The following is a 25,757-nucleotide window of genomic DNA, read 5'->3' on the forward strand; positions in this document are numbered from 1 at the left end:
ATCCAGTGCTAGTGAGGGAGGGGAATGGAGTGGTTCAGGGTGGTCTGTTAGCAGAATATCAATCCTCAAGCCTTCAAGTTGCTCCCAACCATAACGGGTGGCTGCTGCCATGGGATGATTGCTACGGGTGGCGCTTACACCATAAGTGTTGCCTCAGCAACAGGCAGGGTTATCAAAAAGGCTAATGGTGAGGGTTTTTTTTCCAGCTGGAAACATGCTGTTATTGCTTAACATATTTTCTATGTAAAATTGGGATTTCAGTCTTCAGGATTTAAGGAACAGCTCCTGTTTTGTGCTCAGGATCCATTGTGACTCTAGTGGGAATTAGGCATATTAAACTTCTTCTGAGAAATAAGGGCTGTTATCTAGGGGAATTGAAGAAATGTAACATGAAGTCTTCATCTAGGGAGTAGGTTGTAGTCTTTCTTTAATGCATCAGGTTACTCTTGAAGATCACAGCTTTCCTTTATGTCTAAAGGCGGTGTCACATCACAGACCTCTTCATTCAAGCAAGATTTCTATATAGCTGTGGGTGTTCTTGTTTGTCCATGTCTACATTTAGACATTAAGCAAACCAAGAACTCCAGAAAATCTGGGAGAAACCTGGCTAGCTGAGTTGGGTTTTTTTGGAGGCTGCAAGGATCCCTTGTTATATTTTGTGCTTTGGTTCTACTAGATGCTTCTAGAAGAATGCTTTGAGACAGCCTCACCTTCTTAAAGTAATTTCTGGAATCTGGTTTGGAACAAAGGGACCTCTGCCTGGCTTGGTGTTACAGTAAGATTACTGACAGTCCTTTCTGTCACTGCATGCACCCTGGAAGTTGCTCATAATCTGCCTTTGATCCATGCTGACTCTTACTTATAATGTACACAGGTTAAATTAATTGAGTGTAACTGATTTATATTTACCCAAATTTAATCATTATCCACCCATCTCCATTACTGACAAGATAAATAGTTGCTAGCTAAAGCTTTAATTTCCTTAGAGTACCATTTTTCTTGGAATGAGTTTACAAGCTGGTGTTCATCATGTGTCGTCTGACACCTTCCCTGATGCCTGGCTGCATCATCTGTGTGAGATGGGCTGTGACTAAGGCCACTCAGGTAAAATTGATATGAGTTAGAAGCACTCTGCAGGACAGCATCCACATCTGCGTGTCGGTAGGCGTCCTGATGAGTGGAGTGAGGATGGGTCAGGTGGAGGCCAAATAAGATGGATTTGTCTGTGCTGGAAAGGCTTTGATGGCTAACATTTTTGAGTACTGGGATAGATCACAATGTCTGTAACGTGTGTGTGTGTAAGCCTAAGGGACTCACCTCCTGTCCTAGCAAAGAAGTGCGCCTGCATGTTGTCGTTGTGCTCACTTATTAGTTTATGAATGCTTCCTTTAAGGAGAACAGTAATGCAAAGCAGTTGGGACAGTATTTCATCTTGCAGAAGAGCCTTATAGCAAGGGAAACTAAGTGTGCAGAGGGTGCCTCACACTAATCAATGGTCAGAGCTGTGAAGCTGCCAAAGTGGAGCCAGGTCACAGGCTGAAACAGGAGTCAGGTGGAACTTGTACATAAATCTCCCTGAATTCATGTTCACTGTCTGCAGTGTCTCTTGAGAAAGGGTTCATGTTTTCTTCCTTTATCAGTCACTTCAGAGGGATGTTAGTGGACTATTTGGATTCTTCTTGGCTCATTTAAATCATTCTGCTTTCTATCTTGAGTGTTGCCAGTCCATCAGGATACTCAACACCAATGCTGCTTGGAAAAAAGAGTATCTATTTGGAAGCAATTCTGCCAGCATAGCATCTGTTAGAAGTTTATGGTTTCCTTTGCTTGGCAAATTGGGGCACCTGTGTGAAAACATTGTGGCTTTTGATTTTTATCTCTTGCTGCTATTTATGCTTGTTATGTCACAAGCTGATTGCTCAAGAGATAATTGTGCTGTCCAAAGTGGAGAATGCAGTTCCTAGCAAGTGTAGTGATTGGCACTCCAGAAGCATCCTGACAGGGTGAGAAAGGCAGGTGAGGATCAGCAGAAGTTAATTCATTTCCATGCATCAAACACCAAACACATGTGAAATGGGATTTTAATTTGTTTTGTGACTGGTAAATTAAGTTTAGAAGGGCTGTTCAAAAGTGGGATGACTACCATGAAGACAAAAAGTCTTGAGGTAATGGTAATTGGTGGTATGGCAAGAGGCCATTCACCTGCATCAGAAGGAATTCTGTTAGTGTCAAACAAGGTACATCCAAAAAACCCCAGATTGTTGGTTCTGTTGTTGGAAGCCATCAGCGTCCTTGGGGGATGAATCTCCTTTCCCTCCTCTCATTGTCTCCTGTGGTACAGTTAGTTTAGCCTGGTCTTCACCCCACACTCACTTTGGAAAGCTTCTGTACCAGCACTGATTACTCTCAACTGTGCTGTGACAAGCCCTGGAAGGCTGAAACCATGGGTAACTATGGCATCTACACCACTTCTTTGTTCCCACTGGGAGAGGAGGTAACAACCCAAGTGCCTGTTTGGTGTAGCAGTTTCTTGTTCATGGTGACCCATGGTGGAAGGATAAAGCAAACAGCAGCATCTTGATGTAAAAATCCAGTAGTCTTCTTAATGCATGGTCTAGATTACTTGGCAGAAACACAAAGAGGTCGTCCAGCATTCTTCCTGCTCTTCAATGTGTGAACAAGGGGGAGTTTGTCAAGAGTGATATCTGTGAGGGGCTAGATTTGGCAAGGAGCCTTAGCTCAAGTGTCACATCCATGATTCTAATGGAATCATTAGGCAGCTACTGTAATACCAAATGTTCATCTGATTTAGGGCCTAAGCTTCCCCTGTTACGTGTGAGAACAGTTACTGCCTGAGAGGGTAATTTAGGAAACCCAGAATGTGGATCCATGAGGTTGACAGATGCTTAGGAGAAATATATAGTTTAAGCTTTATCCTTTGTCTTCCATGCCAAGGAGAACACCTGTTTCATCTTGGGAAATACAGCAATGAATCTTTTCCCTTTTTTATAATGCCAACTAACTATTTACGTAGAGAGGAAGAGATACTGAGATATTGAGTGCTGCCCAGAAGGGCCAGCAGACCAAGCGCTGTCTCACTTCTCTTGAGAGGACCTGGATTCAAACAGACAGCATCACTGAGCCTGATCCTTGCTAAAATGGTGTTGGCTATGCAAGAAAGGCAATCATGAAAGCACTGTTAAATTTGTTTTACATGTGGCCTGCCTGTGGCAAAGGCAAAAGAATGGTTCAGTGGATTATTTAGATGGAAAACAACGTGCAAGGCTGCTGCCAGGCTGTTTGGTTTCTGAGACTTAGGCAGTCTCCTCACTAGAGGAGGGAAAAAGGATATCTACAGTATCTTGTTGGTAGACACTAGCATGTCTTTAGGATTAGATGGGAATTGAGCATTGACATTTTGGAAGTCAGCATTTGAATCAAGGCTTAGTTATCTAAACCTCCCTCTAGCAAGGTGTCAGGACATTTTTTGGATTCTGTTCTGTTAAATGCCGTAGATGAAATCAGAAAATGCTCCTGGAAAACAGCTCCATTAGACTTTGCCTCAGTTCTTTCATTTGCTAGCAAGCTGCTGCCTCTCAAATAAGAGCAATCATTTTTTTTTGCAGGGAGTTGTTGAAGCAAATTAAACAAATATTTCAGGTATTCCTAAAGTGCCTCACACTTCACATTTTCTCTCCTGAAGTGTGAATCCTTGATTGCTTCCTTAATTAGTACTTTTAAAATCTCTCTACATTCCCATTTATAAATAAATCAAAATAGATAGTCAGAGTATTAATTTATCAGGGCACTCAATATGCACCCTAGAAAAGCAAATTTAACACCTGTGCAAGGAATGAGTGCCCCCCACAAACTCCTCAGCCACTGACTTTGTTGGTGGCAGTGAAGCATCCAGAAGCACCTCTTGTAGCCCAGCTTCATTAATAAGGATGCAAAAAAGCCATGAGAAAAATGAATTGCCTGTGCAATTACATTTAATTTTCTTTCTAGGTTTCTCTGTTCACTTGGCAGCTATTCTTTCTTTTTTTTTTTTTTTTTTTCTCTTTCACCAATTCATGCTTTCTTTCATTTTTCCCCATTCTTTCTTGGTCCTTTTGACTGAACAAAAGCAGTCCCAAAAGGGCAGGATAATGTATTCATAGTTTTGCTGCAACTTGGCTGATAAAATAAGCTGAAAAAAATGCTGCCTCCTATTGTTTACTGAGAATCTTTGTTGTGCTTTGTGGAGTTGAAATGAGTGCTGTCTTGTGCCCTCTGCTCCCCATCCTGCCAGAACAGAGCCTGTTGTGTGGAACCTGTTCAGGCTGGAGATGGTGGGAAGGCTAAAGTTCAAGTTCACAGACCCAAAAGTAAGTTACAGAAATGATTGCTTGTTCGAGCGTTTGCTTGCTTGCTGCTGCCTTTCGTTCTCCTTGATCTAAGCACAGTGTATTGTTAATGCCTATCTGAACATTGCATTAAACTCTAATTAAGCCTGCCAATCAAAAAAACTCAGAAAGCAGCCTTCTAATGTGCCTAGTAGTAACTTGTATTTTCACCCTCAATTTTCCGACTGTGAACATGTTTGTGAGGGTGTGTTGTTGTTGTTTTGTGTTTTGTTCATTTTTCTCTGAACTGCAGACAAATACTTAATGAACTTATGCCCCAATGTTTACCTTAATGGCTAAATTTCATTATAAAATGACTTTGAACAAGCATCAGATGAAAAGTCCAGACCTTACCAGGCTGTAGCTAAGGTCACACTGGAGGATCACAGAGAGCTCAAAGCTGTTCTTAGCTCTTCATGCAATGTCAAAAAACTTCCCAGTGCTAACATGATCGGGACAGGCAAATATGACAAATCATTCCATAAGATCTTTTTGCAAATAGGAGAGTGTTGGAGTACTGGATCCTCTCTTTGACATTGGCACAAGAGCCACCAATAGTTACAGATAGTGTAAATCGTAATTTGCCAACCAAAATCCAAAAGTGGAAGTTTCAAATGATGTGGCTTTGTAACTTCTGAGGCATCAGGAGAGAGGAAGCTGGAGGTCAAAGCCACCATCTAGTAGCATCATTTTATAAACAAACCTAAAAGAAGAGAAGTGGTTGCTAGTCCCCAACATATTTATCACATAATGCATATTGGTAGGCTTGAGATTACAGTATTTAGTACAAGATTTTTATGACTGTAAGGATAAACAAATAGGGCTTGCACATTACAGAAAAAGTCCCAAACCTCAGTCAGTAATTTCTTTTCAGAAAGACACTAGAAGCTTAGCTGCCTTGTTTCAATATAAATTGAACAGGGTAAAATAATAGCATAAACCAGGGACTAGAGCGAGACTAGCCAAGTTACCCCAATAGGTCTTTCCAATCTTTAGCACTCAGCATCTATTTTCCTGTGGAGCACAATGGTGATTTCTGCTGTTTGGAACTGCTGACTCTCATACTTCAGTGCTTGTGAAGTTTGCATCAAGTGTGGAAGTGGTACAGCATTTACAAGCCAAAGCTTGCAAAATCTGAAAGGCCATGGAGGAAGGTTGTGTCTGAAAACATGCTGCTCCTAGATAGGTTCTCCTGGCTCATGGACCTTAATAAGAGATCTCAGACTAATTAAACTTTAATGCTATGGTTGGGCAAGGCTGACAGCTCTGCTCTAGCCTGACCCATTTCTCAGCGTGCTTCTGTGCCTGCCTGATTTTTTTTTCCCCTTCTTTTCCCTGCTGTAACCCTTATGGAACATCTGCCCCAGCCAGAAACAGACACTTGTTCTCTGGACGCCTTGTCCCTGTGTCCTTGTCAATACTCTCAGGTCCTGCAATCCTTTGTTCCTCTGCCACTTCCCCTCCACAACTCTGTAAGACTTGATTAAGCCAAATGCTGAGATCCCGCGGGTGCTGTAGGTATTTTTAGCATTAATGTTAGAGCTCTGCAAAGGGTAGAGGAAGATTTATGATTTTGTCTCCTACAAATCTCGTGGCTTTTCCTATCTCTTCTACAACTTGGATGGATTCCAACATCCCCCCCAAATACTCCAAATTGCCTTTTATTTCTTTAATGAAAGAGCTGTGAGAGCCAGCAGTTTTGCCTCATGACTGTGGGGCAGAGTGGGTCCCTCATCCCTTCTGAAGTTCAGCATGTTGAGCTCTTGTCTGCAGACATTGCAGATCTTCATCCTGGAAAGAGCCTTTTTAGCACTTTCTGTGATGAGCTGGGAGAAGAAAAGTTGCCTAGGCATGTGAGCACCCCAACACAACTTTCATAGTGGATGCTTGTGTTATTTTCTACTTTAATGTGTTTATCCACTCTTCAATTTCCTCCTGTAGCTCACATATCAGTGCTTGACTTCAGCAGGTGCTGAGTTTGTACTTGTGGAAGTACAAACTTGGGAAACTTTTTTTTTTTTTCCTTAAGAAATGTCAGGAATTAATTTGTGTCTCTCTTTTCTTGTGCCTTGAATGCTGGTCTTCTTCCTGGGCTCTGCACATTCAAGCATGGCCATGGTGTTTCAATATGACCAGGATACAGCTGTCTCCATGGACGTTTTCCCCCAAGTCAGGCATGCCATACACCATAGCTATTTCCTGGTATGCCTAAGTCTTATATCCCAAACCCATGTTTACACCCCACTTAAAATGAATTTGATGCATAAGGGAAACAGATATAATTACCATATATTTTCCAGCTTCTGTTTACCCATGCAGGTGTGCCCACTTGTGCCAGCTGGGAGCTGCTGTTTTCTCTGTGTCCTCCTCTGGCTTGCAGTCTTCCTCCTCCTCCCTATACACAGGGAGAGCTACATTTCTGGATTGTGGGGGCAGAGACTGTTCCTTGATGAAGAATCAGGAAAAGTTTGTATCTAAATTATTCTGCTTTTCCAAAAGCAAAATTTCTTTTTGGTGCAACATTCTCTAAAAGCTTGATGATTATCAGCAGCACTTAGCAATGTGCCTTTGCAGCGATGCTGTGGGTTTTGGGACATTTGGAGAGTTTGTGGCTCTGGACACAGGAGGAGTTGCTGTGTTAGAGGACTCCTTCCACTGAGCAAGGTTTGCAACATGGCTGCACTGTAGTGCCAGCCATTGTAGGACTAACCAGCTAGGGGTGTCTCCAATTACACATTTCCGCATACAAACATGAAATCAATACGCTGAAGCAATTAACTAGACTTCATAAACTTCAGCTGGCAAGCTTTCTGGAGTCTGTTCAAAAAAGCAGATGCTTTGGCTGAGAGGGAAGTGAGCTCAGGGCATTTCTTTTGTTTAATTGGTGAGGAGGACACAGGCAAGCTGAAAGAGAAGAAGAATTAATTACCTTGTTTCAACCTCAACTTTAAAAAAAAAATTTAAAAAATTTTGAAAGGTATCTCTATATCTTCAGTTTATCAGTGGAGAGATTAATCTTTTTCAATATCTGGGTAGGATTAAAGATTTGTCCTTACTCCCTACTATCACCAGCACCTCTTCTTGGTAGGAATCAATGAGTTAATTCTGGTAACTTCTGGTTTTCCAAATGTTGGTTCTTTTGCCTGAAGAGCTGAATGAGATGACTGCTGTTTTGACAAGCAGACCAAAGCTGTTAGGCTCCTTTTCCCTGTAGGTGACTACACTTCATATTCCTAGTGCCAGATAGTATTTGACATTTAATTTAGGATCCTCAGTGCCAGCATATGAAGCTTTACTATGATAATAATGATAAAGTGTCCGAGTGTTGGATTTGACAGTGTTTCTCTCTCCTGGTACATCCCCATACTCAGTTTGGGCTGAAAGATCTGACTTGAATTAAGGAGAGGAGGAGACTTAGCCCTGATTTTTTTTTAATGAATTGAGAAGGCCTTACTTGAAGATAAATACCTAAATATGAATCTTATTCTGTCTATGAGATCTTTCACTGGCTAAGTTGGCAGGCAGAATTTATTCAGAGGAGAAAGAATGGGTGAGGGATAGGGTCAGCAGAAGGACCTTCTGTATATAATTCATCCAAGTACTCATTTTCTTAGAAAATAGCACATACAGTATTGATCAGTTGAGAATTTCCCACAGAAAAAAACCCAGTGCTAATAGTATCCACAAGGCTGTGTTTGTACTGAGGAGGAGATAGCTGGAATTTTTTCTGAAGTCATGTTTAGCTGCATCTGCGTTGAGGGTGTTTCAGTCTATGCTGCAGGGGAAAGTAGGCCAGGTCAGTAGCTCTCAGAATCAGAGGTCAGTGATGCCATGGCAGCTTGTCCCCTTTGGGGAGCAGGGGCTGCACTGCTCTGGAGGGTGTGACAGAGGAGCAAGTGACAGGGACAATATGTCTGTCTCATAAGCAGACATACTTGGAAAGAACTGAGTGGGTGATGCTGGGGGCCAGGCTGTGTCAAGTCAGTGGTGCACTGTCCTTGCAGTTCCTCTTCCTGGTGCACTTCCACAGGCTCTCTGCAGGAGCAGGATTTGAAGACTGCAGTGTCAGTGCCTCAGGATCTTGAACACATATTATTTTTATGCATAACATCCACATGGTAGCCATCCTGCCCTTCCTGCAGAAGGCTGATTTACTCAGTGGTCTTTCAAATGTACAAAAGGGAGCACAGGAACAATCCTTGTATTGGGAGATAGAGGAACACGGTGGAAAATGAGGTTTTTGGTTTTTTTTTCTCCTTTTGCCTTCCATCATTTAAAAATGCCCTTTTGCTGGGTTGAATACCAGCGCTCTGTCACTTGTGTTAGTTGCGTGGTGAGAAAAAGATGTGGTGAATCATGCTTTTAATGTGCAGATTAAAATATTATTCATTAGTGTGCTGGAGACAGTCCTGGTAGAAAGCAACTGGGAGGTAAATTCTTACAGGAAGATAAAAATTGTTTTGCAGAGTGTCTGAAACTTATGTGTTTCCCATGAAGAAGTCATGTACCCAGTCCTACAGAAAGAGTAGATGGATAGTGTTGGAAGTCTTGATTTAAAGTGAGTGGGTATGACACAGTGTGGGGGAATGGATTTTCTCTGAGCAGAACAAATATTCTACATCAGGCTTTGAAAATAGTGCTTGCCTGCCTGCCTGCCTGCATGAAGGCCCCCAGTTCCTTGTGTCATTTCCAACCACCCACTTCCTCTGTAATTGTGTGGAGTGCACTTGTTTCTCTCCAGCTCTTAGCAGCTAATAAGATTGCTGTTTTAAAAAACCCAAACACCCAAAACTCACAACAAAACAAACAAACAAACAAACAAAACAAACTAAAAACCCCACTAAAATTGTCCTGTTATTCTTGAAGAATCCTGTGGCTACTTTAGGATATGTGTGATGAAAAAGGTGTGCAGTTGTTTAAGATGTGGTTAAAGCACAGTGAAGAGACAGCTCACACTGAGGGGCTGAAAGTTCGCTGTTGAAATTTAGCTGTTTGGGATTGAGAATAGCCAGTGGAGATTAGCCAGGATCCCCACTGCCAGACCACTTCATAAGCAATCTACAAACATGCTGCTTTTCTGAACATTTTTTGTGTCAAGGTTGCTTAGCCTGCATTCCAGGGCTTTTAATATCTCAGCAGATAGACTTGTCTGAGGGATGGCTGGCAGGTCTTGCCTTGCCTTGCTCAAACCTCAGTCAGGAGTTGGTTTTAAGCCACCACCACTTTTCTGCTGAAGCTGTAGTGTTGCATACCTCATAGTGCTATGGCAGAATAGCTCTTGACCATGGCTGTGCTTTTACAGGAGACACACCTCTGTGATAGCAGGAGGGGCTCTAGTGAGAGCAGGAGCTGAGGCAGTGAGTGGGGCTTGCAGGGGGCTGTCTGCAGCAGGTTGTAGCCACTGCCACAGCCATCCCACTGGTGCTGCCAGAGCAGAACACAGAAACCTCAAAAAAATTCAGATGGAAAGATATTCCAGGAAGCATCAAAGTCAGCCCTTCCCTCAAGGCAGGGAAAATTTGTGAAACAGATATTTGTCTAACCTTGTAATGCAAACCTTCAAACTCCACAGCCTCTTTGGGAAGTCAGTCCAAGTCTGTTACTACCTTGAGTATTAGAAACCCATTCCTAATATCTTTTTTTTTTAAATATTCTTTGCTGTAATTTAAACCCACTATTATTAGCTCTTGAGTATTCCTACCACTACCACCTTCCATTTTTCATTAAGAATAACTATTGCAAGTACTTATTCCTTATTAATAAGTGGCTTGTTCAGTGTTCCCACTTGCAAAAGTGCTTCATACTAGAAGCTCTAACACGAATTTCAGATTAATTCATTAAGTAAAGTGGGGGGAGGGTTAGCGGGATCTGGCTGAAGTGATCTAGAATAATTAGCTGTGCTATTAATATGTCAGGCACATAGAAGCACTATATGATAGTGCCATTTGTGAAATGACAAAGCAGAAAAAAGACGTTTGCCAGTTTTTGGTGGAATTGTGCAGTTTTTGGTGGAATTGTGCAGATGGCTGTATGATTTTCCTTGCTTGAGTGGGAAAGGCAAAAAAAGGTGGTGAAGGGGCTGATGAGTTGCAGGAAGAGGAAGCATTGTGAGGGTTGCCTCACAGGTAATATAAGGATAAGGAATATAAGTGGCTCTTAGTTCAGCCATCAATGGTAAGGGAAGTCATCAGAGTTCTAGCTATTTGAGAAGCTTGAGAAGGGAAAGTATCATACTTTTTAGTTAACCTAAGGGTAAATAGAGAATAGACTGGAACTTGGGGAACAAAGGTTAAGTGCAACAGAAGACTAAATACACTGAAAACAGGTCCAAAGAAGCAGCAGATATGAAAATAGCTGTGAGGAGAATAGGGACTGTGGGAAAGATAGTGGAGAGTTTCTCACCACCAGAACAGGAGCCCATGCTTTTGTTGCAGCTACTGTAGAGCAGAGCAGGGAGCAGCAGGGATTAGGTACAGCTAATCCCACACTGTATGGGTTTGGCATATGCATGTCAATGTTTTGAGTGTTAATTATGACTGGGCAGCCTCACACTGCAGGCCTGCTGGGCAGAGCTGCTCATACACCATGTCTCGTTATCATTTCCTTATTGAGGTTTCTTATTTCACAGCAGAGACATTGGAACCTGGTTTAGGATGTTAAATAAATAGACATGCTTTAGCAATACACAAAAGTGTCAGCTGAATATATAGAAAATTAAAAACTCTTCAGCTGTGTGGAAAAAGGACTGCTGTTCATTATCCCTGCTTTATACTGGCCAATGTAGCTGGCCACTCCAAGCAAACAGCCATCAAAAGGTAAAGTGCACATTGTGCTAAGGAGATGCTAAGTTATTGTTAGAGACACATTTCTGAGGGCACTAAACTGTGTGTTAAACAGATGAACTCGTATATATGAAAAAGACTCTTTCTGAAATTGCTGAGAGGGCAAAATGTGGTTTTAATTGCCTGCTTTTTACACTCATGAGTGTCTGGACCAAGAACAGAGAAGCGTGTTTGTCCTATCCTGTCAACTGCCTGAAAGAGCAGGGGGGCTGCCTCTGCCCTCTCTTGAGGACTGCATGAGGTACAAAGCAGAAGAGGTGTGAGAGCCAGGAGACAAACTCAATGTCTTGTCAGCCATAAACTTGATCTGACCCTGGACAAATCACTCATACCAGGTGCTCGGGTCCCACTCAGCTGCTCGGCGCTGGTTGTGTCACAGCACTGCTGCTGTGGGGAGGGTCTGTGGATGAGTCCTCTGTAGCCCTGCAGTTGCTTAGTGCAGCTGCTCTGTGTCTCACTCCTTGTATTATGTGACCTGTTCTCAAGTGAAAGATTTTCTTTTGTAAAGTACAGTGATGAAAGCCTTACTGGGCTGTATCTCAGAGATCCATGAAATTGAATACAAGCCTCCCTTTGAACAGACAGATTTTTTAAAAACCTAATAGAACTGTTAGAGCTATGTTTTAAAAACCCAAACCCAACCACTAAAACAAGGTAAGTTGGTTGCCCATCTGCATTTTCCTCTTTGAGCTCCCAAAAATTGTACTGCAGGGGTGGTTTGAGAGCAAAGTAGAATTTGATGTCCTGGTCGCTTGCTGGCGCTGCTATGCTTTCACTAAGGCTTTAATGTGTTCTAGGGGCTTTTGGACAAAGTCTGAGGTCTTTCTGCCCTCATTAGTCCCCCTTGTCCACTGAGGGGCTAAGACCCCTTTGACAATTTTATTTGGTACATATGGAGACTGTAGGCCAGGGTGGATGTGGTATTTAATAGCACGTGTGGGTTAAAATACCTCCTTGCCACCAGCGAATGTTGTTATCCAGAGAGCAGGGAGGGGACCCTTGGCTGCGAGGGGGAGTGATCCTTCACAGCCAACAGCTTTGCCCAATGGGGGATTCACAGCATGGATAATGAACAATACCAGGTATGGATCTGGTGTAGAAGGGGAATCTCCTCACCTGCTGCTGGCATCTGCTCCAGTGGTGGGGAGCAGAATTGCTTCAGCAGGAGAGACTTTCAAATATTTATTTTATTTTTACATTCTGTTATTACTTGAGAAGCTGCCATTTTTTTTCTGAGGAAAACAAGCAAGAGAAACAAGTTGCCTTTTTTTTTTTCTCCTCTCCTCTCCTCTCCTTGAGTCTCCTCTCCTCTCCTCTCGTCTCCTCTCCTCTCCTCTCCTCTCGTCTCCTCTCCTTTTTTCCTCCTTCCTCCTTCCTTCTTCCTTCTTCCTTCTTCCTTCTTCCTTCTTCCTTCTTCCTTCTTCCTTCTTCTTTCTTTTTCTCTTTTTAAAGCAATAAAACTTGGAAGGTACTTCAAGAAATAGAAAAAGGTGCTTCTCTATCTTGAGGGCTTTCCTCCATGACATGAAAAAGACAGGTCCTTTCCAGGAAGGTATCAGTGCAGACTTTTCCTGAAAAAGATTTGGTTTATCTCTCATTGTGGAAAGTCCCATTTAAGCAACGTAAGTGAGAAGACTGCTGGCCTTCTTTCTGTGCATTTTGTTGTAGGTGTGAGTACTCCCTAATTTTCCAAGACAGTGTTGAATTGAACCATGCAACAGTTGGTGAGTAATGTGGCAGACAAAAGTTGTTGAAAGTTACAGTAGTTTTGCAGTGATGTTGGGAAGTAGGTAGCTCTAAAGTGTAAGACATGGCACCATCACATTGCTGCCAATTCCCTGATTTCTCAGGAAGCTGCATACAGTGTACAGTGCCTCCTGCAAGAGAGACATTAAATTGAAATGCTGATTGGAAATGAGTGGTTATTCAGCTACCCCTGTGTGCAGAGAAAATTTGAAGGTATGTGCTGCACAAGCATCTGCAGCTCCAAAAACAATTAGATGACGACAGATACCCAGTGAGTGCCACTGAAAAATACCTCCACCTGACTGTCTCTACTTCTTATTTTTTCATTCTCCCAAATGAAAAGCTGGACAGAAAATAGTGTGAGGATTGCAAATTCTCTCAAGGCCTGGCCCTTAATTAGAGTAATCAGGTTTTATTTTGGGAAGAGCTCTGTGCAGAGGGTATTTTTGGCACTTGGTTCCAGTTACCTAATTAAACTTCTCAAAATAACAACAAAATGCATCACCTCTGGAGCAGACCAGAGCTTTGGAAAGCAGCCAGATAAATTGACTGGGAACAAACAGAAAAATTCCCATTCCAAGTTTATGAATTTTAAAGCACGGTTGGGATAGGTCTCCAGTGATTTGTTGCTGCTGTGATGACAGGGCAGGACAGCCCCTGGCAGGAAGAGCATGTCCTGTTGCTCTGTCTTGATTTTTATTGTTAGATCTCCACTTTCAGTTCCACTGCCCTGGTAAACTTTTGCTGGAAGATGCCTTGTGAGCAGTTGTGAGAGTTGTGAAGAGAACTTTCCACACAAGCTTCCTCCAGTATACAACTATATTAATTAGAAACAAGCCTGTAGCAGAGAAAGTTATGTGCTGGTACCATCAGTCAGGATTAACCTGCCTTGCCCATCAGTCAGGGTTAACCTGTGCCAGTTCAATGATGTGTCTGTGGATACCATCTAGCATGACCTATAAAGGGTTTTATTTTTCTGTCTCTGTTGCAATTGCAGTGAGAAATTTTATTAGTACACCTATCAAGGTCACCTCAACACTCTGTCCTAAGCAGTTCTGAACAGATTATATTACCAAATAATGAGCATTTTGGCTTGAATTTTTTGTCTAAGCCGTCTATCTCACCATGTTATTATTTTTGTTGTCCAGAAAAAAAGATGTCCAACCTTTTCCAGCAACAGGATTAGAAGGAGAACATTGTTTTACATTAAAACAAATGGGCAAACACATCTTGGCAACTGCCTTCTTAGGAGCTAGAGTGTCCCAAAAGCTTGTTAGTCAGTTTTGGGATTTGGGACAGGGGTGGCCTTCGGGGTCATGAGTGACCTTTTCCCGTTGTGTGAGGAGTTGCCCAGTTTTAACCCATACTGTGTATGCAGCACTGATTTCCAAGTTTTCTTGCTGAGCATTAAGGTTCACTGAAAGGTTAGACTTGTCCCCTCAGTTACAGCTGACCAGCCTGCTGAGGAGCAGAGCAAGTGGAGATGGACATGCTGTGCATTAGTTAGAGACAGGAGAAGAGACAGCTCAGAAGGAGTCAAGCAAGTAGAAGGAAAGGTTGGACAGCCTGTGCCTGAGACAGTGTGCCATGTCCTACACCCTCTGGAGATGAACCCATGGTTTCTGTCAGCCAGGACCTCAGCCTGCTCTGCTGCCAGAGCTGGCAGCTCAACTCTCCCTCTCACTTTTGCCATGTTCCTATGGCAATCCAGCTAAAATGACCCAAGTTTTCCCCTGCATTCACTGCCTGACCCAACTTCCCATGACATGACATGTCATTTCAAAGGAAGCAGGAGTTCAGGATGAGGAGGCTGCACTTCCCTGCAGACACATGTCCTGTAGAACTTGCTGGCAGCTAGTGCGTTTGAACTCCACTGGCAGCTGGCTTTATTCCTTCTCCAGCCAATCAATACAAAGGCTAACCACTGTTACTTCTGTAAGAAGATATATGTTTGCCCAAGTAAAGGAGGTCTGTGAATCAGGTTGGTAGGCAAAACATTGCCATTGATCTCCAGGGGTGACAACATGAGATCATTTTAGGGTATTCTTGTTCTGTGGGGTTATTTCATAATTTCTCCTTGCAGTTAATTCTGATTTTGACTCAGATATGAAACAAATGTAGTAAAGATGTTGTTGAGACTGCAGGTAGTTTTTACCATGGTTGACCTACTGTGACATTAATGAGGTTAGGAGGAATGAAAGTTACTGAATCCCTTCATGTTTGTCATAAAGGCCATACTCTATGGAGTGGATGGAATAGGCAAGGAGAAAAAAATGTAATGATGCAATTAAAGCAATTTCACAAGCTGGCATAGGGATTTTTTCTCTCTTCTCCCCCCACCCTTTCCAAAAATCCAAATGGATGCTTGAAAAATATCTCCTGATTATCCTAATTGAAGCAATTCTAATATTTCAACATCATAATCCTCTTTTTACATTTCCAAAGTGCTCGACCCTCTCAGCAGCTTCTTAGAAACTCACACAAAGATATTCCTTTCATTTGTCACTTGGTTCTTAAAGTGAGAAGGAGACCCTGTTGGGAGGTTATGTCCTTTTGTCCTGAACACAGAGTCCCAATGTTATTACTACTTTGTCCTTCTGAATAGACCCTGAACAGATGAGATTTTACCTCACATACTCTGCAACAGTTCAAGTGCATGTAGGTGAAGGAGGAAATTAGATCAAAGCTTCTATTTTGCTGAGTCTATGTTCTCAGTCTGTACAAGGCACAAAGATGGTCTCTGCCCTGAAGAGCACTGGAAGCCACTCTGAAGAGAGGTCACAATCCTTTTGTCTGGGGATTTTTCCCTGAGTTCAAGTATCTTTGCAAAATCCACAAAACTGTACGGGTACTGCACTGTGCTCTTTGTGGGGTGACCCAGGAAAGTAACTCCAACTGCACTGAGCAAAATGGTGATGCATGCTTCCTTTGGTATCCACATAGAATGTACTGCACCAGGGCCTGGTAACACCAGTTTTGAGTTGAGTTTAGAGTAAGTTTTGGATAAGAGGATTGTGTTAACAGACTTGACAGAAAAAGCCATCTGGCCTGAGTTCCTGGGTTCTAAGGTGACTTTTCTTCTGATAATGAGGGAAGTAAGATGTCCATCTTGGTATTATTGCACTGGAATTTCTGTAGTCATGCTAGTTTTTCCCAAAAGTCCCCGAGTTTGGACCAGTGAAATGGAGCAACATCTCACAAACCATGTCCCACCACTTATCTGTGGATAATGTGGACAGCAGCCTCTCCAAGTTTCAGTTCATTGTCACATCTCACCTCACATCTTATATGAGCATTTTTTGACAGAGAAGTCTGAGGTCACAGGGTCCAGAAGACATACTGTTGCCTCTGCAAGCTCTTGCTCTTCTTCCAAAGGAGAATCTGAGACTGTGCATTTGTAGGACATATTGAAATGCCTGTGTGATGAAAGGTGAACATGGTATACAGGCACTGGGTGGAAACTCCTCTTTACGGACTGGAATAAAGGGAAAAAGGTTTCAGAGTGCACATCATGTTTTATGCTGGGCAATTTGGGAATATTGGAGTCAATACAGGAATTTAGTCTTTCTCTAGTAGATTCTCCTTTCCACACAGAAGAAGAATGTTTTGTAGTTTACTCCCAGGATCTTCTGGATTGCAAGACTGTGTCTTCAGGCTTCCTAGGTAACAGTGAAGACCTGTGAGATTTTTGCTTTGTTTCTGGGGCTACATCAGAGTGTGGAGCCTGCACTAGCCCCTAAACCTTTGGGGCTGTAGTAGTCCTGGCTACTCATTATAAAATGCTAAATATGTGCTTGTATTTCCCTAGGATGTTTATGTTGCCATGAAATGCAAGTGTTTTACTGTATGAACAGTGTGTGTTAAGGGGAAAAGAATACTTCTTGTTCATGTGCCAGTGGTATGTGTGTAATATTAGTATCAAGGTCTGAACTTTGAGAACACAGGGATTTTCTTTGCTATGTACATATAGGCATGTGCAGGTAATGTTTAATTAACTGAAGTACAAGGGACAAGCCAAAGTGGAAAAATGTGTGGAGAATATTGTATTTTGATGGCTTTCAAAAGATGTCCTATTTGAGAGGTGTGAATTTATGCATTTTGTTTCAGGCTCCTGTTCAGAATGAATATTCATCAGGATTAGCAGCATCTTCTGCATGAGAGGTATCAAACCAGTCTGCCAGTGTAATGAATGCATTCCTTTTATTCTCTGGTTTAAGACTCATTCTGTCAACTCAATACATCTTTTTAAAACTCCCTATTTATTTATGTGATGCCAATTATCTGCTGAGGTCCACAGACACAGGTTAGGTAGGAAAAGATGGTCAGTCACCTCACTGTATTCAGGAACAGTTTGATCCTGTAAGCAGAATGACTCCTATTTTGTCTCTGTCAGGAAAAATTCCCCTTTGTCAATCTAGTGAAAAAGTGTTTTAGTTTGGCATTGACCCCATGCTTTCATTTCCACAAGTATCAGGACAGAGACATATTCCTCAAATTCCTTTGTTTAGAGATAAAGGCAATCAATTTAAAATGTTTACAGTCTTGCATATTCTGCTGCACATGGGGAGTGGGGAAATAAGTGATAAGAGAAAACTATTTGTGTATTCATATCAGTCACTCTGATGAAACCAGAAAATTGGTCATGATATTAAGCTTCATGTCCCTGGACCTTTGTGACCCAGCACAGAATATACTCTGGCAAGGAAGAAAATAAGTTTAACAGGCTTTATATTTAGGAGCATGCTGACTCTGTAACTGGTCTGTAGTTTTTGAACATTATTTGTTTTGTTCATTATTTTTGCTTGGTGTGTTGTCAAAGTTGTGACAATTTAAGGATATCATTAATCCAAGGTTTGTAGAGATAATGTCTTGCATTAGACCAGAAAATGCAGCTGAAAATGTCAAAGATGCTTTCAAACACTCAGTCAGCACTTAATTATGATTTGTGTGTCCAAAAGCTTCTCTGCTTCTCCCAGCCCTACTGTTTGGTCTTATCTGAGATGGTCTGTATGATCACAAACCCTGGTACTTAAAGACCACAGGAATCTTGCTCATTTCTGCTGGCTATGGTACAGACCCCTGCTCTGCCTGCTTTACATATCTTTTCCAGGAACAAATGAACAAAATGGATTTTTCACCAAACAATTTTTTGTAGGTAAGGTAGGAAGCCTTGAAGCAGTGAAGAAAGTACCATTTTGTTGGGAAAATAGTCCTCCACCCTGTTGCTGCAACTGTTTAAAACTACTTTTTACCATGAGCCCATTTTTTAATATTAGTTTTTTAAAGCTTCCCAAGAGAAATCAAATTACTTTAATGAAGTTTATTTTTACTATTTGTAGCCAGATTGTTAGTAGTTGAGATAAGAAGTTTGGTAGTTGCCATTATCTGGTAATTGACCATGTCAGTTTAGTTCAGCCTCTGCAGCTTTAGTTTATCTTGCCTCTGTATCCTCCAATCTTGTCATACATCAATTCCCAGATGATTTTTTTTTTTCCAGAATCTTTTCTTCTTTGCTTCCCAGAATATTCTGTAGGACTCTACATTTCGTGCTGTTCTTCTCAGTAGGAACTAAGACTCAGAAGTATCCTGAAGCACTGGTATATTATGGATTCTGTCACATAACAAGGGTTTGCATTCTTCAGGGTCTGGTAGCACATCTGTGCTGTATCCCAGGAACTGAGTGCTGCATTCCTAGAGGATTCTCATCCTTTTTCCAGAGGATGACTCACTCAAGGAAGGGGAAAATGAGTTTCGGGGTGAAACTCTCCCCTTGAAGGCACAATCCAGTATGGACAATCCAGTGTGGACTCAGTTCTGAGGCCATGTCCAAGAGTACAGCCAAAGTCCAGTAACATGGTTCAGCTACACTTTGTCTGCAGCCAGGCAGTCCTTTGAGGACAAACAGTGTAGGCTTTACAATAGATTTTTCTTCCTAAGATCTGCAAGTAACCTGGAGAGATAAAAATGTATATTCAGCAGCAGCAATATTGATAAACTGTCTGGTTGGAGGACCAGAATGCACTCCACCTCAAGAACCTGCAGGTAGCAGCAGCAGCTCCTGCTTCTCCAGCTGCGGTGCTGACTGGACTCTGTGTCCCTGTGGCAAATCTGATCAGCAGAAGCCTAAAGACAGCCCAACACCTGCTGTCAACCAGCTGGCCTTGTTCAAACCTGAAGTAAAAGAACATATGGCTTACTTTTCTTCTGCTTTTATCAGCATTTAATATGTTCATAAATGCCACTAAGTATCCTGGTTGATAAGCCATGTTATGAGCAATAATGCAGGAAGTTGTCCAGTCACAAACTTGGATGCCCACATATTGTCAGTGGTTATGAAGGGCAAAAAGCCAAGTGTTTTCAGCCACTTAATGTGTGATTTCTGGTGTATTGTACATAAAATTCTCAAGTGCTGCTGTGAAAGAGTGCTTTATCATCTTTATAACTCAGATGACAGACAAATAGAGACAGCAGCTGTTCAAAACTCACCTATAGTCCAGTAAATACATACCAGTGCCCTCCTGGTGGCCAGGGCACTATTGACTCATATTCAACTTTCCATCAACCAGGACCACCAGGTCCCTTTGAGTGGTGCTGCTCTTCAGTGTCTTGTACCCCAGTCTGTCCATACAACCCAGGGTTGCCCCATCCCTAGTGCAGAATTCAACACTTACCCTTACTAAACTTCATTCAGTTGGTGATTGCCCAGAGTGAATTTTGCAGAGAACAGTGAGACCAACAGCTCCAACTCACTGGTTTTCTTTTTATTTCTCACAAATAGGCATGTTTGCTGATCACCTTCTATTAGTAAACTTGTTCTTAGAGCTAGCATATATATACATACATACTGTATACAAACAAAAACCTCCCCTGTCCCAGTGTTGTCTTCAGTTATGTTAAGGTTTCTCCATCTGCCCTTGAATGTGTTTTTCTTTCTGTTTCCTGAAGGGGAAATGTTATGCCTCCATATTTTTTTACTGCCTGCTCACTTTGGTGCCAAGTATTAGGTAGGTAATATTTGACTTGGATAAACTACCATCCAAAATTCACTAACAGCTGAATTTCATAGCTCATTCACCTGAAGTAAGTCTCCTGTGACACCTCTGGTCTGAACCAAAACCATGAAGATGTTTAGGAGAAACTGTGGTCATGGCAAGGAGAGGACAAGCCTATCCAAACATTTTGGAAATGTACAGTTTGTACTTTCCTTGAAAACCTTAAAAATCTGTGATGTGGTTTCTGTGTTTTTTCCCAGAGCCTTGATTTTTCCACATTAATCATTTTACTCATTGGTTTTCCTTTGTCTTCCCCTCAGCAAAAGCTTCATGAAACCCTTGCTGTTTATAGTTTCAGTATTTGTTGCAAGGTGAGGAAAATTGCTCTGTTTAGATCAGAAAGCAACCCAAGTGCTGGAAACACATGTATGAGCCAGGGCTTCAGATTTCCAAGCCAGTACAGTGAAGCCTGTTGTTCACATGGGGCTACTAAACTGATGTTTATATTAGTGTTAAACACATAAAATGGCTGTGCACAATCTTGAATATCTGTTGTCTTAGTGCAGAATTTAAAGAAATTTAAACAAATTTTCATGCAGACAATCAAAGTTCTATAGGCAGGGTGAGTACCTCTTGGGCACTGTATGTATTTTTGGGAAGAGAACAAGAGAGGTTGCAGTTCAATATCAGTATTTCCTGAAGGCTTATATATTTCAACTGAAAACTTATCATCTCAATAAAAGCACTTTTAATTCACATAATTCTTCAATTCAGTCCTCCAAAACTCAGCTCTGACGAAATTCAGTTCATTGGACATTCAGTTCACTGGTGTTACAGCAGTAAAAGTTGTAAGAAACTCAAATTTGAAAGAGCCCAGCGAGTCTGCACTGGAACTTTAACTTTTCTTAATGCTCTAGGGAGAGGTTAATTCTGCTCAATCACCTTTTATTCACCTGCAGCATAAAAGGAACTGCAGACACTTTAATATCTGAATTGAAAGGTTGTTGAGTCACCATTATATCTCTGTAGTCTTTGTTCGCTTGCTATTTTGCAGCTGCTTTTACCATTATTCACTGAGTTGCCACAGAAATTCCTGATAGTGGTACTAAGAGATTTTTATTTCCCTAGCAGTGGGAAATAAAGTGCTAATCCAAATCATTACTGCTAGCACCAGGGGGCTTTGCATTTAAAGTGCAGGTTGTACAGTAGAATTTGTAGCAGCAAGTGACTGTCTCCAGGCGTTTGGGAGCATGTACTGGGTTATGTGTGTGAAGGTCTCTATGATTTTGAATTAGACTTTATAGGAATTGCATGAAATATGCCTAGTCTGGGACTTGACCCCTTGCCTACTACCCTATCATAAGTCATTAATAACTTGGTAAGTGTTTTGTCATAGCTTTACATTCCTGCTATATGAGATGAACTGGATTTCCTCTTATGTGCAAGCTGTAATTTGTGAGTAGTACCAGATCAAGTTGCACTGTACTGCTCATCTCTCAGAGGATGTCATGGGAGAGTACTATATAGATCTATTCTATTCTATTCTATTCTATTCTATTCTATTCTATTATTTATTATATTTTGTGGCAATGTATATAAGAAAGGAAAGTACTTAATGGACCCTGAATACCTTCTACACTTTGAAATGGTACACAGCCTGGCATGCCAAGGAAAGAGAGAATAAGTGTTTGTTACCTTTACTGTACTACATCTGGTTTTGGGTCATGCATGGTTTTACCATGTGGGCCACCCCATTTCCAGTACAGAGGCATGGGCTCAGCTCTTCCTCTATAATCACATATGGTGCACCAAGACCCCTGTAAGTTGCCACACCATAGAAAAATCAGTAAAATAAAATAGTCTGAGGGGACTTTCCCTATCTGACTGAAATAGTGAGGAAAATTGACCCTTTATTCTGTTCTTCTTCCCAGTGTGTATGAAAAGAGGAGCAAACCACAGCAGCTCTGTGTTACACTAGGTCTCCCAATTATCCATATGGCTGCAGGGAACCATGGCAGCAGTGCTACACAATAAGTACAAAAGATACTTGAAGCCATTTTTTCCTGTTCAGATGAGTAATACTGGATTAAAAAGACACCATTCTGATCTAGGAGTTTGATAATTAGTGTATTTCACTATCACATTTAATTTCATAATTAGTCCGTACAACTGTGAGAGCTCAAAGCGTGCTGCATCAAGTCAGACCGGTCTTCTACGACCTGCTTTCTGACAAAGCAGTCAGTAGCTTAGACAGGAGCTGGCCTGTTCTTTTCAAAACCAAAGGAACAAATCAGTACATGCTTTAGACCTAGAGACTCCAGAGTAGTTCTACCAGTGTCCCACTAACTGGGCCGTGACGCATTAGGAATTTGGCTTCCCTTATGCTACACAAAACATTTGATCAGGTATTAAGCAAATTTGCACCTGGTGCCTAAAAGCAATTGATGATGCACAGGATTACCCTTTTTATTGCTCAAAAGGGAAAGAAAATAATTTTTAGAGTGGTTTGTGGGTTTGGAGGAGAGGTAGAAGAATCAAATATTTTGTATATTTTCCTCTCCATTCAAATAAGTCTATCCATAGGATTCTTGCAATGATGCTTGCAACTGAAGCTCAAGTTTCTCTGTGAAGAGACTTCACACAGCAAAGTCAAAGCAATGAAATGTTTTGCACGTGAGCTCTGTGGATGGATCTCGCTTGTGGTCTCGCTGAGTTCAGGATTAAAATGAACTACAAACAAATGTAACAGTGTCTCCCTCATCCCTGTGATATCCCTTATTTCTCCTGTGAGAAAGTGACATAAGAAAGACACACAGTATAATAATGAAAAGAAAGTAATGTTTTTAGATTTCTCTCATAGCCAGCAGTCTGGTGAATAACCCCAGAGAAGGGGTTTGATTTCTAAGAACTCCATAAGTTCTAGGCTTGTCCACAGGCTTTGTGTTATACTCTGTATCTCAGGTCTTTTGCAAGCCTTTCCCTCCTTCAAGGGTGAAAAACAGTATGGTGAGTGAATATACACAGACAGATTTCTGTCCTTGCCCTGATGGATGGTGAGGAATTAGCAGCGAGCATAGTTCATGTAAATAACAATAAATAAAATTATCTGTAAGCAAAGGTGTCTTAATGTAAAGTCTTTCACACTGCTGTCCACAGCTGGCCTAAAAGGTGGTCTGAGCTTGAAGTCATCTGAGCTGTGCTGAGCTGTGCTGTACATGTTTTGTTTCTTAGTTATGCAAAACATGTTAAATTGCATGCCTGATTTGGTTTATGTCCCATAATTCCTTTCCAGATTGTCCAAGTCCTTAGCAATGCCTGCTTACTGCAGTTCTGTCACTGTTTTCGGGGTGAAAACAGTGGAGAGTAGGGAAAAAGATGTTTGTGTGCCCACAGCAAGAACTTCAGTCTGCACAAATTTTGTGTGATTGATGCTGTTACCATCACCTGATACAAGTAATCTTAATTCCTTATGTAACATATATGGCTTTGGAGAACATCGATTCTCTTCTGATACTTGCATTAGATCTCTGGTTTTGTTGATTTGACTGGCGTTTGTTCTTATTGCAATGGATTGTAAGAAGAAAGAATCTGTCCCTATGTTTTGCAGCCTTTGCAGTTTAATTTAAACCCTGCTATGAAAAAGAAATGGGATCTCTGAAAAGCTTGGTATCATAAGGCTTCTGGTATTTACACACCATCTGCTTCAATACACAATGGATAGCTGATCAGCTCTTTTCTGTAGCAGCAGGTAACATGGTGCTCCTGTGAATGGATAATGTTGGTCCTAGTTCTCTACTAGTGTAAGAGGAAAGAAAACAGGTCTTAGAGAGGGTGTACATGTATATTCATTCTTCCTAAATTGCTGTGATCACATATTGTTGTATGAAGTAAATGCAGTAATAAAAACATTTGGCCTGTTAGCTCCTTCATGACCCAGTCATCTGTAAGGATGATGCTCTCAGCCATCAGACTGTAAGATCTTGTCTCTGCTAATGACAGCAGGATAAAGACTATCCTGTTGCTAAGTGTTTGGCTCACAAAGAATAGTTTTCTAACACCCTTGACTTTCTCTCTCTCTCTTTTGTCTGTCTTCTTTTTTTTCCTTTCTGCCTGCAGAGCCAAAATGCGGAATGTGGGAAATAATACTTTTTTCCCCTGCTGTTTTATTCCAGCTTTCTTTGATATCTGAAATTCAGTTTTGAGAGAAGCAGCTCTTAGAACCTTGTATGAGCCAGTAGGGAATGGTCACAGCATTAATGTTGTAAAATCTTCTAATCCAATTTGTGCCAAAAGGTGCTTGTTGTTAAAATGCCCAAACACATGCTGAAATGGTTTGTTCTTTGCATGTGTTATGTATTCACAGGTCCCATTAGCTTTGTCTGGCCCTGTGCTTTGACTTTTGATTATTTGGAAACCAGTTTTTACACTACATTCTTTTATGCCTGTCAAGCACATTTAGACTGGAGTGGGAAAGAAAGCTTCTCATCTTCAGATAAGTTCTCAAAAGAGAACTTATCAAAACCTCAGAAGAGGTGAGAGAACAAGATCCCAAAGAGTTCCAGCATTGTTGTGTTTACTAAAGGAATTGTGTGCTTGAATCAAGAAGAAGCTGGCAGAGAGAAATATGAACTGGTGGATGCAAAGTGATTTAAATGGCTATGTTATGAAGGAAAATTTGCAAATAATATTCTTGAAGTCTTAGGTGTTTGTGGGTATTGGGTTCTTCTGCTTGCAGTGCTACTTTCCATTTTATAGCTATAAACCTAAGGGAACCCAGCCAGATGATGACCCATTGGTTACTTGTATTATGCATCACCTGTATTCAGTCTGAAATATTTTCCCTTAAAAATGAGGAAATTAACAAGCACAAGAATGTGAGAAACATGCACTGTATATGATGCTTCCTACTACTTTCTATTTTTTATCAGGTTGGTTTTTTTTTAGCATCTCCTTCCTCTTATCTGCTTACAGAGTATATGTTCTCAAGTCCATCTGCTAAGGTTGCATCTGACAAAAAATGGAGACTCATCTGAAGAACATCTGTTGTGTCATTTAGGGATTTTATTTTTCTTGACTGATGTCAGCTCATCAGCAATATTTAAGCTGCAAGCTTGTAAGCTGACCTGCTGAAGTGTTCTTTCTAGCTCTTTTTTTCCCAGATTCCTGCTGGACTTTTATAATGCCTAGCTGTTCTGCACTAAACAGCCTAGTTTAAATCTGCAAGAACTTTCAATGTTCTTAGTTTCCCCAAGAAAACTGGTAGCATTTATAGACCAACAGTCCAGCTGAGACTCCGGAGGGGTGCATACCCTTCTGACAAACCACTCTCTTTACCTGGATGAAATCTTGGATATCTTTGATTTGTGGAAAGACTGATTTGAATGCTGTGGTGAGAAAGAGTTGGTGAAGGTAACTGTGGGATGGAGCAAAAGCAGATCTTCCCGCTATATCCTTGTGGGACTCTTGCTCCTGTACCATATGTTTTACTGCCATTTAGAAACTAGAGCCAGGGAATAGGAAGGAGTGCTAACTTCTTAGAAGCCAGTGATGGAGTGCTGCCTCCGCAGAGCAGCCCTGCTACACTTGTTGGTGATAATTAGTTTGTGTCTGTTGAGCTTCCTTATGACACAGTCTGTTCTAATTAACACTTCCCTCTAGATTGCTGCTGAACTCCAGAAATCTCATTCATTTGTGACACACATTTCACCATCCCAGGAAGACAAATTTATTCTGTTGACAAAGGTGCTGATAACACTATCAGACCACAGTTTAATGTGTGTCCCAGAGATGGA

General features: G+C 41.4%; 1 long non-coding RNA gene across 1 annotated transcript in view; it reads left to right on the plus strand.

The window, feature by feature from the left end:
- LOC147652531 (uncharacterized) overlaps nucleotides 1-25,757 on the plus strand; it is a 51,372-nt gene that overhangs the window by 776 nt on the left and 24,839 nt on the right. The gene's annotated exons all lie outside the window — the stretch shown is intronic.

Source organism: Cyanistes caeruleus, chromosome 6, assembly GCF_971803275.1.
Source record: "Cyanistes caeruleus chromosome 6, bCyaCae1.hap1.1, whole genome shotgun sequence".
In the NCBI taxonomy this organism is placed as follows: domain Eukaryota; kingdom Metazoa; phylum Chordata; class Aves; order Passeriformes; family Paridae; genus Cyanistes; species Cyanistes caeruleus.